This window comes from Aotus nancymaae, unplaced genomic scaffold, assembly GCF_030222135.1.
Source record: "Aotus nancymaae isolate 86718 unplaced genomic scaffold, 86718_ANA_hifiasm-v0.15.2.pri h1tg000033l, whole genome shotgun sequence".
NCBI classification, from domain to species: domain Eukaryota; kingdom Metazoa; phylum Chordata; class Mammalia; order Primates; family Aotidae; genus Aotus; species Aotus nancymaae.
The window spans coordinates 12285733-12302253 of NW_026988447.1; positions in this window are offsets into that span (position 1 = coordinate 12285733).

Here is a 16521-nt window from a genome sequence, read left to right on the forward strand (position 1 = left end):
TGGGTTGTCAGACTGAAAGCTTTATCTCCATGCTAGCTGTTGGCTGGAAGCTGCTTCTGTCCCTTGTCACATGGCTCTCTCTACGTGGAGGTTTACTTCATTAAAGTCAGCAAGGAAGAGTCTGCTAGCAAGAGGAAAGTTATACTCGTATGTAACGCAATTGTAGGAGAGACCTCTCATCACCATTGCCTTTTTCTACTGTTTTGAAGCAATTCATATGGTGTCCATACTCAAGGTAGAAATGTATACAAAGGCTTGAATATTGGGATACAGAGGAAATCAGGAACCATCTTACAGTCTACAGACCACAAATCTCATGTGATTCTGATGCACATAGAAGTTTGAAAACACTGAATCAGAGACTTTAGGATGCAAAAATATGGCAAGGATTAAGCTGAGAGAGAAGATCTCAAAAACTTTGAAAAAAATAATATACATAGAACAAGTGATCCTTTTGTATGGGGAATGGGGTTAGGTAGGAAACAGCCTGATTATCAAGCTTTGGACATGGTCATTGAGTATATAATTGAGTGTATAGTGAAGCCACTAACCAAAGGAGGAAGTAGAAAAAGAGAAATATGTTTTGAAAAAATAATAATGGATTTAGTTTTACATCTGTTGTGGTCAAAGTGCCTATGGGGTGTGTTATGTGAAAATATTTACAACTTTGTAATAAGGCCGCAAAAAAAAGTGGATGGCATGTATATTCAATGATATTCAGAAGCATCGTTTGCCAGGCCAACCAAAGGCTTATTTCATTATCTAGAAGAATGTTCTTCATTCTGCTCACTGTTGACAACAGATTAAATGTCCTAGACTTAGGTTACATATTAACTTGCGTATTTTTGTTCAGTGCAGTTGCAATTTCTTTTTAGTGGAAAAGATAAAGCTCATGGTTTGTTTTTCTGTATGATATTAAATATTTTTATAACTACATTGGCAATCTTATTTGTCATGAAATTAACTACAAATGACCAGAGCCATGAATAGTTTCTGAACTCACCTCACCATTTCATTGATAAGATGAAGAAAATATTTGACACAAGCTGTTTATGTTTGTATGAATCATGTTTTTATTTTATTTTTACATTTTGAGAATTATCCTTTGGAGGTTTTGAAGGTACTGCCAAGATGCACAAGTGAATTCATTTAATGAAGCCAATTAAATTGCACTGCCTAAGAGGCATCTCTCTCTCTCTCTCTCTCTCTCTCTCTCTCTCTCTCTCCCCCCCCCTTTCAACTCTCTCTCTTTCAAGCTGCTCCTGAAGTAGCAATCAAATTGTACCTTTCCTGACTCTCCAGATTCTCTAGATTTTATCTCTACTGCTTTGTTTCTTTGTGTTTTTGGTTCTTGTCTTTCTTTGAGTCTCATTTCATTTGCACATAGAAAATGTTATTCCTCAATAATGGCGACAATTACCAGAAAACCAGTTTTATGATCTGACCTTTTGATGATTCCTGACAAGATGATGGGAATCTATTCTGTTCCATGTTAAATAGTAGAGAATTTACCTTCTTATTATTTTGTTCTATCTGTGCACACAAATCAATTAAGGAATCATTTTGTGGCCACCAGAAAGGAGATCTGGTGTAGTGAGTTTCTGTGATTACTTTACCCACAGATGAGAATGGAGCTGCACTTTGTGTGCCTGCTCATCTGTAACTGAGAAAAGCCTTTATCTGCTGCATCAGTACAAACTATTTCCTACTTCCATTAGGTTCCAATTAATTAGATTTTGAAGTTCCTCTAATTAAAGGAGCTCTGTTCTAATTACTTCATAGAGAATAATAAGACTAACATAAATCTATTTCTCCAAAATTGTAGAAAATAAAGAAGCTGAACTTTTCATACTTACATGTGTTAGACTTTTACGGATTTTTTTTTCTTTTTACTGATAACCAAGAAATATTTTTATATAAGAATCCAAGTTTACATCATCCAGGTAAATTCTTAGATAAATCACATTATTTGAATGAGTTTGATTTAAAAACACAGCTATATTCAAACTGACAGAAACAGGGAGTAAAACAGTAAATATCATGAGGCTGGGAGTGGAAGGATGGGGAAGATGTTGGTCAGTTAGGAGGAATAAATTTTAGAGCTCTACTATGCATCATGATGACTATAGTACTAACATTGTAGTATATACATGAAAATTATTGAGAGTGGATTTTCAGTGTTCTCTCCATACACAAAAAATAGTAAGCATATCAAATAATTCATATGTTAATTGGCTTGATGTAGCCAACCCACAATGCAAACCTATATTAAAATATCATGTTGTATACCACAAATCTTTAAAATTTTAATTTGTCAATTAAATAAATAAATAAATAAATAAATGCACACAGCTACATGGATTTTTCCATGGAAATCTTTAGTAAAAGGCAAAAGGTTTATACACACATGGCTTTTTCTTGATGTGATTTGCAGATTTGTGTTTGTTTTCACATTAGTTGACACTAGTTCATCTGAACTTACTAAATTTCTTACACTGCTTTACTAATCAAATAAGCTAAAATATGATTTATCATTATGATTAATATAAAGCTGTGTTAAACTAAATTGAGTCACAAGTCTGACAAATTGTTTTATATAAGCTAACTCATGCTTTCTAATGCGTTAGTTTAAAACATGATATCCAAGATTCTTAATTAACTGTATAACCATGGACTAATATTAAGTCTAGTTAATAAAGAATCCTCGGATCTCTGGATAACTTTTTAAGTAAGATAGAACACTGATACTTTAGTCATAAGGCATAGTTGTTAATACATGTCGCTTTGATTCTTAGTATATTACAGAGTGGCGATACTTTTGGGTCTTGTTAATGAATGTGTTCTCTTGCTTTTGTCACTTTTCAGAGACAGAAACATGTATATGTTTTATCATATCCTTGATTATTTACAAAACAAAAGAAGAACACATTTCACTCACCTCTGAAAAAGCTAATATTTCTTACAGTAAATGGTGTGACTGTCTGTTATGCTTACTTAAAATACTGTAATTCACGCTGAATAAATGGCCAGTTATTATTCACCAGGCACACATGATTCTCGCTTAATCAAATGACAAGAAACTTTCAAAAACTTGTTTGATTTTTGTTGTATCAAAATTCGATCCTTCATTTAGGAAAAAAAAGCATTTATCTAATATTTAAAAGTAACTTTGAGATTTTCTCCAGGGAGTCAAAAAATTATTTATTTGCATTATGAAGAAAGTGATAGAGAAATAATCAGTTTTTTAATGCTCCATATTTCTTAATTTCTAGCAGTATTATAAGAATTCCATGGGAAGAGATTTTAAAGGATAATTTTTTATGGCTAAAATATTACTACTATAAATTTTTTGGAGATTACAGAATAGACTGGAAGACCTTGGAGGTGTTTTAATGACCTTACTATCATAATATGTCTTTATGTTTAGAGGAAATATTGAAGGAATTTTTATTAAAAATATATGTTGGCCAGGCACAGTGGCTCATGCCTGTAATTCCAGCACTTTGGAAGCCTGAGGTAGGCAGATCACAAGGTCAGGAGTTTGAGATCAGCCTGGCCAATATGGTGAAATCCCATTTCTACTAAAAATAAAAAAATTAGCCAGGCATGGTGGTAGGTGACTGCAGTCCCATCTACTCTGGAGGCTGAGGTAGGAGAATTGCTTGAACCTGAGTCACGATTGCATCACTGCACTGCAGCCTGGGTGACAGAGCAAGACTCTGTCTCAAAAAATAAAGTATATATATACGTGTGTGTGTGTGTGTGTGTGTGTATTATTTTTAATATATGTATATATATGTTGTACCTAACAGAGAATTTTTACTCTCATTCCAGTATTGTTGATTATTGCAATAAATTAACTATACCAGTCTGTCTCATCTGCAGTTATAAGCTTTACTCTGAGCCTTATAACCTGCTATTAGCTGAGAACAGAATTTTTGTCTTTGGCCAAGAACAGTCTCAGAACCTTAAGAAAGGGATTGTAATAGAAACTCTTAACAATGTATAATTCAGAGAATAAACTCTTACACACAGATTTCCAGGCAGACTTGCCTTGTATGTCTTTGAAATTGTGCCAGGAGACTGAGTCAAGATTTCCGTGGCTCTTTTGATTCCAGAAGCAGATGACTTCATGAAAGCAGAGGGCTGACCCAGGATCCAGTGGAACAAAAATTAACTGCATAGGACTGAGTAAACTGATAAGGGACATTTAATTTTGTTTACTTGTTAGGAATACTGATTTTTTTTCAAAGATTTTGTCTCTTAAGGAAAATATGGAAACTATGTTTCTTTATTCTTAATTATGTCTAATATGTATAGTCTTCAATTTAGCAGACTATGCATTTAAAAATAAAATGAAATATATCTTTTCCAGAGTATCTGGTTTTCACTGACAGAATTCAGAAACAAATATTTTGACTGCCTCCCCTTACTTTCCATGGCAATACAGTTACTTGCATAGGTTTAATAATAATCTGTATTACATTTTACCAGATATAATTGGACAACTAGAGTGTACAATAAAGGCTGTCATACAGTACAACATATGAGAATGATTCTCAGTTATTCAGGATGACAAATAAAATACTAAGAAGTAATGATTGTACTTATTATATGAAACCACTGCCTACAAAGCCAATGGAAAAAAATAGGTCTCAGACCTTTCTTATGGCTTTGAGGGCCTCAGCTTCATAGATCCTTCCTGGCAGAGAGAATGTGTACTCTGAAGGATCTCTAGAACATAGAAATTCACCCAAATTTACTTATAGGCTGAGAGTGTGCACTTAGCTTTGTTTTTTAGCCTTGGAATAAATATGAGTAGTATGGGTTTCTCCAAGTCTAATCTGAGATACTTTAAAATATTTCCAAGTAGAAATGATTTCTCTGGGTTTAATAATTACTTGATACTATATGTCTCTAGTAAGAATAGGTACAATGATGAACTTTGGATTTTCAGGGTAAAAGGTTATATGAAAGTAGAGACAACCAGGGTGGGCCAGTCTGTCAAGGGACTTTATCTGGGTATGAAAGGAAAAATATGATTTGAGGCTAGAAGTGGGGTTCAGCATCAAGAAAGCGTTCTTGTTAAATAAGATGGAACATCATTGTGCCTGAAAATGACCTGTAGAAAGGGTACAAGGAATAATAGCTAAGCCTTGAACAAAATAGAACAAGATATCATCAAGAGTAAAGGAGAGGTCTTATTCCTAAACTGGGCAGACAGCTCCTATTCTGAGTCTGAAGGGGAGACAGGAGGAAAATGGGTGACATGGATACATTTGTAGGTAAGAGAGGGGATGGAGTTTACTAAGGATGAAACTTATAGTTGTTATTTTCATTGTGAAGTAAACAGCTTGTCTATTTGCTTAGAATATGGTGTGGGGTTTGGTTAGGGGCTTTGAGGGTACAGTGTTTGCAGGGCAGTCCCTGTTGTTGAGTCCGTGTGTAATCCTCACCACTACTGTCATTTTATTCATGAACTCAGTAAGCAAGCACTTTGCAGAGCAGGAGGGCTTGTCTACTTAATTGCTGGATGCTTTCTATCTTGGAGCAAGTGTTTACATGGTTGGTTCACTCATTTCCTCACTCTCTAGGCCCTTTGTAAAACAACTATTGAGGCCTTCCTCTTGCAAGTCTCCTTATCCCCATTTCCCTAATCCCTTTAACACAATTGTTAAAAATTGCCCATAAATGTATGTAGATCCATGCCTCTGGCCATCTCATCCTCCAGAAACAAACAGTGAAAATCAGATGTTCCACTTGAAGTTCTGCTCAACTTGGAGTGTATTTCCTTCCAGGCTGTCTTACAGTCTTCCTTAGCTGATGAAAGTGACAGCATCTCATTTCTGGATGGATACAGTGTATTATGCAAAGTGATTTGGAAATAAAACTCCTATATTTCCTCCTCAGCCCTGAGGTCATAGAGAACTCTCCTGTGAGGTCATAAATGTGTGCCGAAAGAGAGGCATTTGTTTAGCCAAGTAGGCACAACACAGAGAGTCAGTCAATTGCTTAATACAGTTTGTATATTCATTACTTTCTCATGCCACAGAATCGTTTTTAACACATTTATTTGATGATGGAGTCCTCTGAGGAATACCCAAACTTATGGTTTAACAGATTAATAAAACTAGAACAGCTTGGCTAGGTGCGGTGGCTCACTCCTGTAATCCCAGCACTTTGGGAGGCTGAGGCGGGATCACCTGAGGTCAGGAGTTCAAAACCAGCCTAGCCAACATGGTGAAACCCCATCTCTACTAAAAATACAGAAAGTAGCTGGGCATGGTGTTGGGTGCCCATAATCCCAGCTATTCAGGAGGCTGAGACATGAGAATCTCTTAAACCCGGGAGACAGAGATTGCAGTGAGCCGAGGTCCCGCCACTGCACTCCAGCCTGAGTGACACAGTGAGACTTCATCTCAACCCCTCCCCCAAAAACAAACTAAAACAGCTCATAATGGGGAGCTTGAGTTGAATGTTCTTCTCCCTCTGTCCCATGTTCAGATAGTCATTCTCTTCCGAGTTCTTATTTAAAACCAAGAAGAATAATTCTTGTTCAAAATTTATTATTTTAAAATAATATTTTTTGAGCAAGAGGAGTTTGCTTTAAAACTCCAGAGAACTTCATTGTGATTCTCCTGTTGTAGCCTGGGAGAGGCTCTGCATAGCACAGACACTAAAAACATCATTCACGTGGAAATAGAAAAAATTAAAAAATTAAAAAATAAAAAAAATCATTCACTCTGTTGACTCACTCATAGGCAGATATTGAACAATGAGAACACATGGACACAGGGAGGGGAGCATCACACGCTGGGGTCTGTTGGTGGGGGCTAGAGGAGGGACAGCAGGGGGTGGGGAGGTTGGGGAGAGATGGCATGGGGAGAAATGCCAGATATAGGTTACCAGGGGATGGAGGCAGCAAGCCACTTTGCCAGGTATGTACCTATGCAACAATCCTGCATGATCTGCACATGTATCCCAGAACCTAAAGTATAATTTAAAAAAGAACCAAATGACATTGGCTTGCAGTATTCCATGATACAGCCATAAAAACTTCTCTTTCTTTGGGCCCCTTTACAAATTTCTGAATTATCACTAAATTAGTTTGGGAAACATGACCAAATGCTGTTTTGTGTTACCTCTGAAATTCAAATACACGCACAAGTCACAGATGCATATTGCTTTTAGGGGTAGTTAGTCAATTTGTCTTAAATTCTGAAGAGGGTAAATATGTATACAACTAAGATCAGCGGACTCCAGAAACATGGTAACTAACTCAAATTATACCTGGTTTTTAAAAGGCTTTTCTTTTTGGGGGTGACTGGAGGAGTAGGGTGGGGCAATGTGGTGGGAATCAAGGAGTTACACAATTTAATTTAGATAATACCTTAGAAGGTTCATAACTCTTTTGATCTTAAGGAACCTATGATTAATTAGTATTTAGTTATTCTCTCTGTGGAACAAACCATTATGCCTGTTTTTTTTTACTTCTACTGCTTACTGGGGAAACCACACTCACTGTGCCCCTGACAGTCAAGTTCTATTTTGTGGAATCTTTGATTGGGACATTCCATCATCCCCATTGAATTCAGAGAGCTCATTTTAATGGCAACCTGTTCATGTTCATCCTTCCTCTACAAAGAAGACCCCTACCATGTGTGTTAAGGAAGTTTGTGCTGGTCCCACTAATGTATTTGTCAATATCTTGGTGTGGAATGTCTTAGTCTGTTTGGGTTGCTAAAACAAAACACCATAAACGGGGTAGTTTGTAGACAACAGAAGTTTATTTCTCACTGTTCCGGAGGCTGGGAAGTCCAAGATGAAGGTGCCAGCAGATTCAGTGTCTGGTGAGGACCCACTTTCTGGTGCACAGGTGACACCATCTCATTGTGGCTTCACTTGGTGCAAGGAGCAAAAAGCTCCCTTAGGACTGTTTTATAAGGGTACGAATCTTATTTATGATCTAATTGTCTCCCAAAGGCTCCTCCTCCTAAGGCCATCAACTTTAAAGGTAAGATTTCAATATATGAATTTTGAGGAGACACAAACATTCAGACCATAGTAAGGATTTTTTTATGCTCTTTTATGGAAGATCCTTAAGGAGACAGGTGAAAGGCTGGCATATTCTATAGGTATTCCAACATTTATTCTAACATTTATTTCTCCCTAACTCATTGAATATTTCACACCACTGGTAAAAATATCCTCAACTCTGTGCTTCAGAAAATTGTGAGGGTTTTTCGGAAGCCACAGTGATGGATGGATTAAAGAGTACCACTGTCGTTTAGTGAACGAGATCAAAAGAGTCTAGATATCCTGAAGTGTCAGGACCATTCCTCACTATAAGAAGTTATCCATGTACTATGTAACTTTTGAATGCACTACCAGGTAATTGTGCATATGAAGAGCCTATAGTGACCCTATAGTTGAGCTGGAAATGACCTCCCTGTCATGTAAAAAGCACAAAGTATGTTTGCACAGTTTTAATCATTCTGAATTTTCTAGTAATACAAAGAAGGAAAAACTGTAATTTGTTTATGTCTTCAACTTTACTAACAGTGGCTCGCCATTTTGATAAAATCCCATCACTGACTTTTAGACTACTTATTTTACTTGAATCAGCAATAAAATAATTTTATCAGTTCAAATGTACAGATATTATATCATATATAATCTATATGTAACAAATAAACATGTTTTAAAAGGTCAAATATAAATAAAAAAGTCGATAATCAATAAAATATTTAAAATTGGGTGTTCTTGTTTTGCATACAGATAGCTACTAACATGCCTATTCTAATACAAAAACTATAAAAACATTAATCCTAACTGGAAGACTTTGCGAAGAAAAAATTGTCACCAAATATATGTATTAGAGTTTCAAGATTTAAGGGAAGACTTAGGAAACCTCAGTTTTTCCCTGAAATATTAGAAAAAAATAGAAAGATAAAAACTGTATTGTTTATTACAAAATAACAGAATCAGAAAAAGTATAGGCCATACAAGTTTGTAGAAAATTATCTTGTCAACTTGTAGGAAGTATAATGATAAAATATCTAAAAAAAATTCCATCTATTCCACTGAGCAATTATATTGTTTCAAGTTGAGTAAAGATGTAGAAAATCATCTGTGTAATGAACTGCATTCAAGCAAATTTTCATGACAAGTGGATGTTAGCACTCTTTGTGTTAAAAGAAAAAAGTTTTCCCTACTTATACATCTAAAGTTTAGAAAAAATAAAAAATTCATAACAGAAATGTTATTTTTAAAATTACTGACGGCAGCATTTCTGCTTCAATGTGAAATAGTTTCATACCAGGTGCAGTGGCTCATGCCTATAATCCTAGCTCTTTGGGAGGCCAAGGCAGGAGGATTACCTGAGCCCAAGAGCTTAGGAACAGCTTGGGCAACATGGCAAGACTCCATCTTAAAGAAAAAAAAAAAAGAAAAAGAAAGTAACAGTGTCTGGAATCAACTTTCTGTTTTAAGCAAAATAAAAATAAAAATAAAATAAAATATAGAAAAAACTGTGCTTATATACTAGACAATAGAAAGTATAGGACTCGTCTCTCAGAAAAAGTAAACCATTGAAATAAGCACTATGATTTCATCATCTTTCTTCTAGGAGAAAATTTCAAGATGATAGAAGAGAGGGTGATATTCCTCCACTGGTCTTTCGCTTGAGGAGATGGAGACCAGAGCTTGGGGAGATTAAGCAGTCTAGATTTTGGGGACAGAGTAAAGCTACAAAATCTGCATGGGGTCCTGTTGGGTCTTGACTAAAAACCAACCTGTATATGCAGAAGGTGAGATCACATGAGACAACCAAAGACAAATTCCTTGGAAACAGCAGCTGCCAGAGATGAAGACTCCCAAAAGCTCATACTAGGAGCCCTTTTGAGTATTTGAGTTGCCACTAATCAGAGTTGAAAAAACTCACTGTATACACAGGACAGTCGGTGAAGATTCTAAATTGGTCATGTCATAGAAGTGGAGTCTAAATAAACCCAAGGGTAATGACTATAAACAAGCCTTCTAAAAGGCTTTAAAAGCAAGCCTCAAATGAATCAAATGGTCCTTCAAGTAACTTGACAGCTTGCCAAAAAAGTTTCAACACTACTGAAAGGAATACAACAAAATCTGGCACACACAAGAACAACCCACACTATCTGGAATCCAGTAAAAAAATAAGTAGGCATACAATGAAGCAGGAAAATATGGCCCATAATCAGGAAAATATCAGGGAATAGCAACACAGAAATAAAGATATGATAGAATTAGCACACAAGAACATTAAGAAAGCTATTGTACTTATGTTGAATATTCTCAGGGTTGTCAATGGACACGTTAGGGTTCATAATTAAGAGAAAAATGGCACATATGAAAAAAGTAACTTCTAGACATGAAAAATACGGTATTAAAAATAAAAATGTCACTAAATGAAATTATCAGCAAATTGGTCTTTGCAGGAAATAAGAAGTACAGTGAGTTTAAAGATAAGGAAATATAAACTAGCACAGATGAAGAATATAGAGAAAAATGACTAATTACACACAATTACTCAGTGACTGTGAAGAAATATCAAGTTGTCTAACATTTGGACAATGGCAGTTCCAAAAGGAGGATGGGGAGAAACAGCAAAAATACGTAAAGAAATATATGCAGGGTTTCCAAATTTCATGAAAACTAGTATCAGGCAAAGCAAACTTCGGAACAAGTAATTTTAGCATAGGCAAAGTGGGACTCATTAATAAAGATAAAGTGTTCTATTTATTCAGATTTGACAATTCTAAATGCACACACTTAATATGTTTCACATAAGTTTCAAAATATATAAAGAAAAACTGCAATAGTAAAATGATAAAGAAACAAATACACAATTATAGTTGCCTATTTCAACCTCTTCTCTCAGTACTTGTAGATCAAGCAGACAGAAAACCAAAATGTTATAGAAGACTTAAATAGCAATATCAACAAATTTCTCCTCATTGACACTTATATAAAAATTTACTTTATAACTTCATGTACATATTTTTAGAAGTGCATATAACGTATGTCAAGTTACTACACATGCTAAGCAATGAAATAAACCTCAACAAAATTAAAAGAATTGAAATAATCCTGAACACAAAGATGGAGTTAAATTGATAACAAGATAAATATTTACTGACACTTTTTTGCTGCCTTGAAACCAACACTGTTTGGGTACTGCCTCTTCCAGGAGAGTTGTTAACCCAGCTCCATCTTCCCCTGACGCTCATCTTGGTAGGTTTAAAACAGTAGTTAAGATATAAGGAAAGATGTGAATGAGGAACGAGAGCAGATGACCCTACACTATTTCAAAGGCAAGCAGCTGCCAACCTCTGGCCTTAGCTTGGTGAAGAAATATTTGAAGAAACATTAAAGCCAGCAACTAAATTCTTAGACTAGACATATTCTTATAACTAAAATTAGACTACTCTGTGACTACAGAGAACCACAGACCTGCTTATAACTTCAGAGTAAGCAGAAATATAGATGATGGGTCAATGAATGCAGCAAACCACCACCATGGCATGTGTATACCTGTGTAACAATCCTGCACATTCTGCACGTATACCCCAGAACTTAAAATATAATAAAAAAGAAAAAAGAAATAAAAAAGTTAATGTTGTTCACCCTGTTGAGTTTTGGACTTACTTGATTAATCCTTTCTTCTGGTTTATTTCTCCCTTTTAGAATGAAAGTATTGGTCCTGTTTCTACCTTGACATTCTATTTGGGGAGCATATAACTTGTTTGATTTCACAGGTTCACAGCCAAAGAGCAGTTTGCCTAAGAATGAAACGCACCATTGACTCTAACCTATCTCTGACTTGATGACATTTAAGTGAGACATTCGACTTCACACTTTTGAGTGGAGGATAGAATGAGTTAAGATTCACGTCCTTTGTAGGGACATGGATGAACCTGGAAACCATCATTCTCAGCAAACTGACACAAGAACACAAAACCAAACACCACATGTTCTCACTCATAGGAGGGTGTTGAACAAGGAGAACACATGGACACAGGGAGGGGAGCACTATACACGGGGGTCTGTTGCGGGGGAGTGGGGGGGACAGCGGGGGGAAGTTGGGGAGGGATAGCATGGGGAGAAATGCCAGATATGGGTGAGGGGGAGGGAGGCAGCAAATCACACTGCCATGAATGCACCTATGCAACAACTTTGCATGTTTTTCACATGTACCCCAAAACCTAAAATGCAATAAAAATAAATAAATAAATAAATAAAATAAAAATAAATAAAAATAAAAATAAAGATTTTGGGGACTACTGGGATGGGATGAATGAATTTTTTATGTGAGAAGGACATAAATCTGGGGGGCCAGTGTCTGAATCTTATGGTTTGAATGTGTCATCTCCAAAATGCATGTGTTAAAACTTAATTTCTCTTCTGGCGAAATTAAGAAGTGGGTCCTTCTGGGAAGTGACTATGTCCTGACAAGGGCTGGAGGGAACAAGTTTAGGCCCTTTTTTTGCTCTTCCGCAGTGGGAACACAGTGTCCATCCTGCTCCTACTTTGTCCCTTCTGCTATGCGAAGGTAGAGCTCACCCCTCGGGAGGATGCAGCAACAAGGCACCATTTTGGAGGTGGGGACCCAGTGTCCCCCACCAGATACCAAATCTGCCAGGGTCTTGGTCTTGGACTTTGTAGTCATCACAACTGTGAGAAATAAATTCCCATTCTTTATAAATTATCTAGTGTATGCAGTTTTGCCAAAGCAGCACAAATAGACTAATACACAAGGGCAGGAGAGACTACTCTCACTGAGTAAATGCTAAAGATCTGCGGGGACACAAAACTGAAGTTGCGTTTATGTATCCTAACATGGTGGCTGCACCTGCTATCAGGTAGGGTAACCACCTAATTTCTCATCTGAACAGAAGACTTCTGAAAGGGAAAGGGGAAACTTTTAATAGTTCAACAGATTGGGCACAAACCCATACTATCCTGAGCAAACCAGACTGTATGATCACTACGGGAGCACTGCATTCCTTGATCTGCCAGTGGCTACCTACTACGTAGAAAGACGCCTACCGAGAAGAAAGCCAACAGAGTTCAATGCAAGACTGAGAGATGGAGGGAAAGAGGCAGGGCTGCTGGTGTTAGTGAAACACCAGGGCCTCACTAGGTCCTGCTGCTCGCTGCACAGACTTCCAGTCACTGAGACAAGGCTTTAATAGGGTGCTGCAGCCAGGAGAAGGGAAAAGAAGTCTCAAATCCACCTCACCAACCAATCAAAATTGGGGGTTTTCTATAGCAGGAAAAACAGGAATTAGGGAGGGGTAAGGAAGCAAACATGATGAATGTTTGTCTGGATGTGGTGATCTGATATGTTTCAGTTCATTGTCTGAAGTTTGCTTTCCTGAGGTAGGAACTTGGATGAGACAGATGAACGTTTCAAGTTTTAAAATCAGGAAGGTTAACTTGTAAGGTCATTCAAAGAAATCCCATGAATATCAGTTCAATGGGACAATCGGGCCCATTTCAATGGCATGACCCTCGGCCCCTGCCAGGTGTGTGTGACCCATTAAATTCTCTCTCCTTCCCTCTCTTTTTTATTTTCTTTCTTTCCTTCCTTCTTTCTTTCTTTATTTTCTTTATTTTTATATTCTGCTTGAACTGATCAGAGTTTAACCACTATTACTTGGAACAAACAGAAAATTAGCACGCATCACTTTCTCAGGCATGTAAGCAAAGATTAGCTAGTAGGTTAGTATCTGGTCATTTTTGTTCAACACTACACTTAAGAATAGGCTTTTAACAAAAATTATACATAAAAACTGACAAATCACTATTATAAGAATATTGCAACTAACTGCTTTTACCAACATTAAAATCTGCTAGTTACACATAAAACAAAATGATCTTTCCATTTTCTTAGCAATACCAAGAAAAACAGGCCTAAAGACTAGGCTAAGATTTGGATATTGAAAAACATAATGAGACAGCAGAAGTGAGGTTGGTTTTAATACAGATAATGCAGACAGAACTTTCTTTCTTCATTGGGGTTTAACTGATGTTCAGGTGAGTCGTACTTATTTTCTCTTCCACTTTTAAAAACTTTAAATACACACAGTTTTCACTGATTGTATTTCCCCTGTATATTTACAAATACTTTGGCAGATTATACTGAACTTGCATCATTTTCTTTTTCTGTCATCATACTCCTTGAAATCATAATGGCAAAACCAAACCTTGTTTTTTTGCAAATGGTACTTGGTTGGCGAAATTTGCCTTAATGACGCACTAAAATTGCTACTTCACATTTCAGTCATATTCTGTGCAAGACTCTCTCAAACTATGGAAAATTACGATAGAAGATCAAGGTGGGTCCTAAGGCTTCAAAATGAATTATCTTTTCCCTTTCATGTAGAATATTAGGCTCCAAATCCATTTTTAAAGATTTTTAAATTTTCTATTAGAGAATAGTTTCAGAATAACTCAGTTTTATTAAGTACAATTTTACATCCTTGTAGTAAAATAGTCATAATGAATAAAAATGAGTGTGGTCAAATCTAGTATTGTGTAATAATTTTCATGTTATCAAAAGTAATTATTTGAATCATAGCAATGCCTGAAAATCAGATAATTTACATTCCCATCCTTTCTTCTCCTGAACTTTCCAAATTGCACTTCCTCAAACATACTTTCAGAGTTTTTGCACTTGTTCCCGAAATTCTTTTCCATCACATCTATGTCTCAAAGTTATTAGGGATGAAAGAGAACTATCTTCCCAGAATGGGGATGTATAATTTTAGTTCCCAAAATGTAATTTTTAAATCTACAGTCTTCCTTTATGCCTTATATAGTAAAAGTTCTCTGCTTAGGCTGTTTACTGAGTGAACTATATCTTGATCCAAATACTTAAAACAGATCTTGAAGAAGGGATTTAAATATATATATATAAAGTTCAGCCAATGATATGCCACATTTCCTTGTCCAGACATCTGAGGTCTATCGCTTACCACCTAGGGGACCTTCTTCTCACCTATTTTATTGCAATGGAAATCACAGCATTTGCCAAATATGAATAGAATATTTATGAGAAATAAGTGAGATAACATTTAGGGACCTATAACAGTACCTGGTACATACACTTTAATTCTTTTGAATATGGAGCTAATTACTTAAGGGACACTTGGTTCTTAGCTTTTTCAACACCAATTGCAGTCAGAAATTTACTATTTCCATGTTATAAGCCCAGAGTCTTTCTGAAAAAGATCAGTGTAAAACTCTGATCAGAAAGCCAGAAAAAGCCAGTTATCTAATGCTCAGAAATGGAGTAAATGAATCACCTACGGATGTCCAAAATCTGCAGCTCATGCTGACATTCAAACAGATGATTAACTTGGACTTAATCCCAAAATGATTGAAACGGTTTAAATACCTGTTTATTGAAGGATTCAAACATGTATTAAAAAGTACATAAGCATTGGAGTTAGAAACATTTTCATGCATGAATTTAGACTACAGGAGAAATAAAATCTTTCTTTTAAGCAACAGAAAGGAAGTAAAACCAAATTAATCAAAACTAAACAGATACTGCTTAAAAGAGAGAAAAGCACATTTAGTTACCTGTTTATGTTTGATAGGCTTCTATGAGAATTCGCGTCTGTGGCTTTATCTGAATGAATATGGCTCCTCAATACGTAATCTTTATGCGTTCTTAACCATGAAATTTGAAGAAAAAAAAAAACAGAGAAAAGGGAACATAGCTAAGAGAATTTGGAGGTGTACCAAAATTTTGTGGTATAAGTGAGACAATATATGGCATAAAGCCATGCTTTTCCATCCTCATTGCACATTAGTATCCTCTGGAGTGCTTTAAAAATGCCTGAGGGAAATGCAAATCAAAACCTCAGTGTGATACCACCTTATTCCTGCAATGATGACCATAATCAAAAAATCAAAAAATCATAGATGTTGGTGTGGATGTGATGAAAAGGGAACACTTTTATACTGCTGGTGGGAATGTAAACTAGTACAACCGCTATGGAAAATAATGTGGTGCTTCCTTAATGAACTAAAAGTAGATCTACCATTTGATCCAGCAATCCCACTACTAGGTATCTACCCAGAGAAAAATGTCATTATACAAAATAAGACATTTGCACATGCATGTTTATAGCAGCACAGTTTACAATTGCAAAAATGTGGAATCAGCCCAAATGCCCATCAATCAACAAATGGATAAAGAAAATGTGGTATATATAATATACCACGGAATACTATTCAGCCATAAAAAGGAAAAAAAAATGGCATTCACAGCAACTTGGATGGAGTTGGAGACCATTATTCTAAGTGAAGTAACTCAGGAATGGAAAGCCAAACATCATATGTTGTCACTCATAAGTGGGAGCTAAGATATGAGGACTTAGAGGCGTAAGAACGATATAATGGACTTTGGAAACTTGGGGGAAAGGATGGGAGGAGAGTGAGGAATAAAAGCCTACACACTGGGTACAATGTACA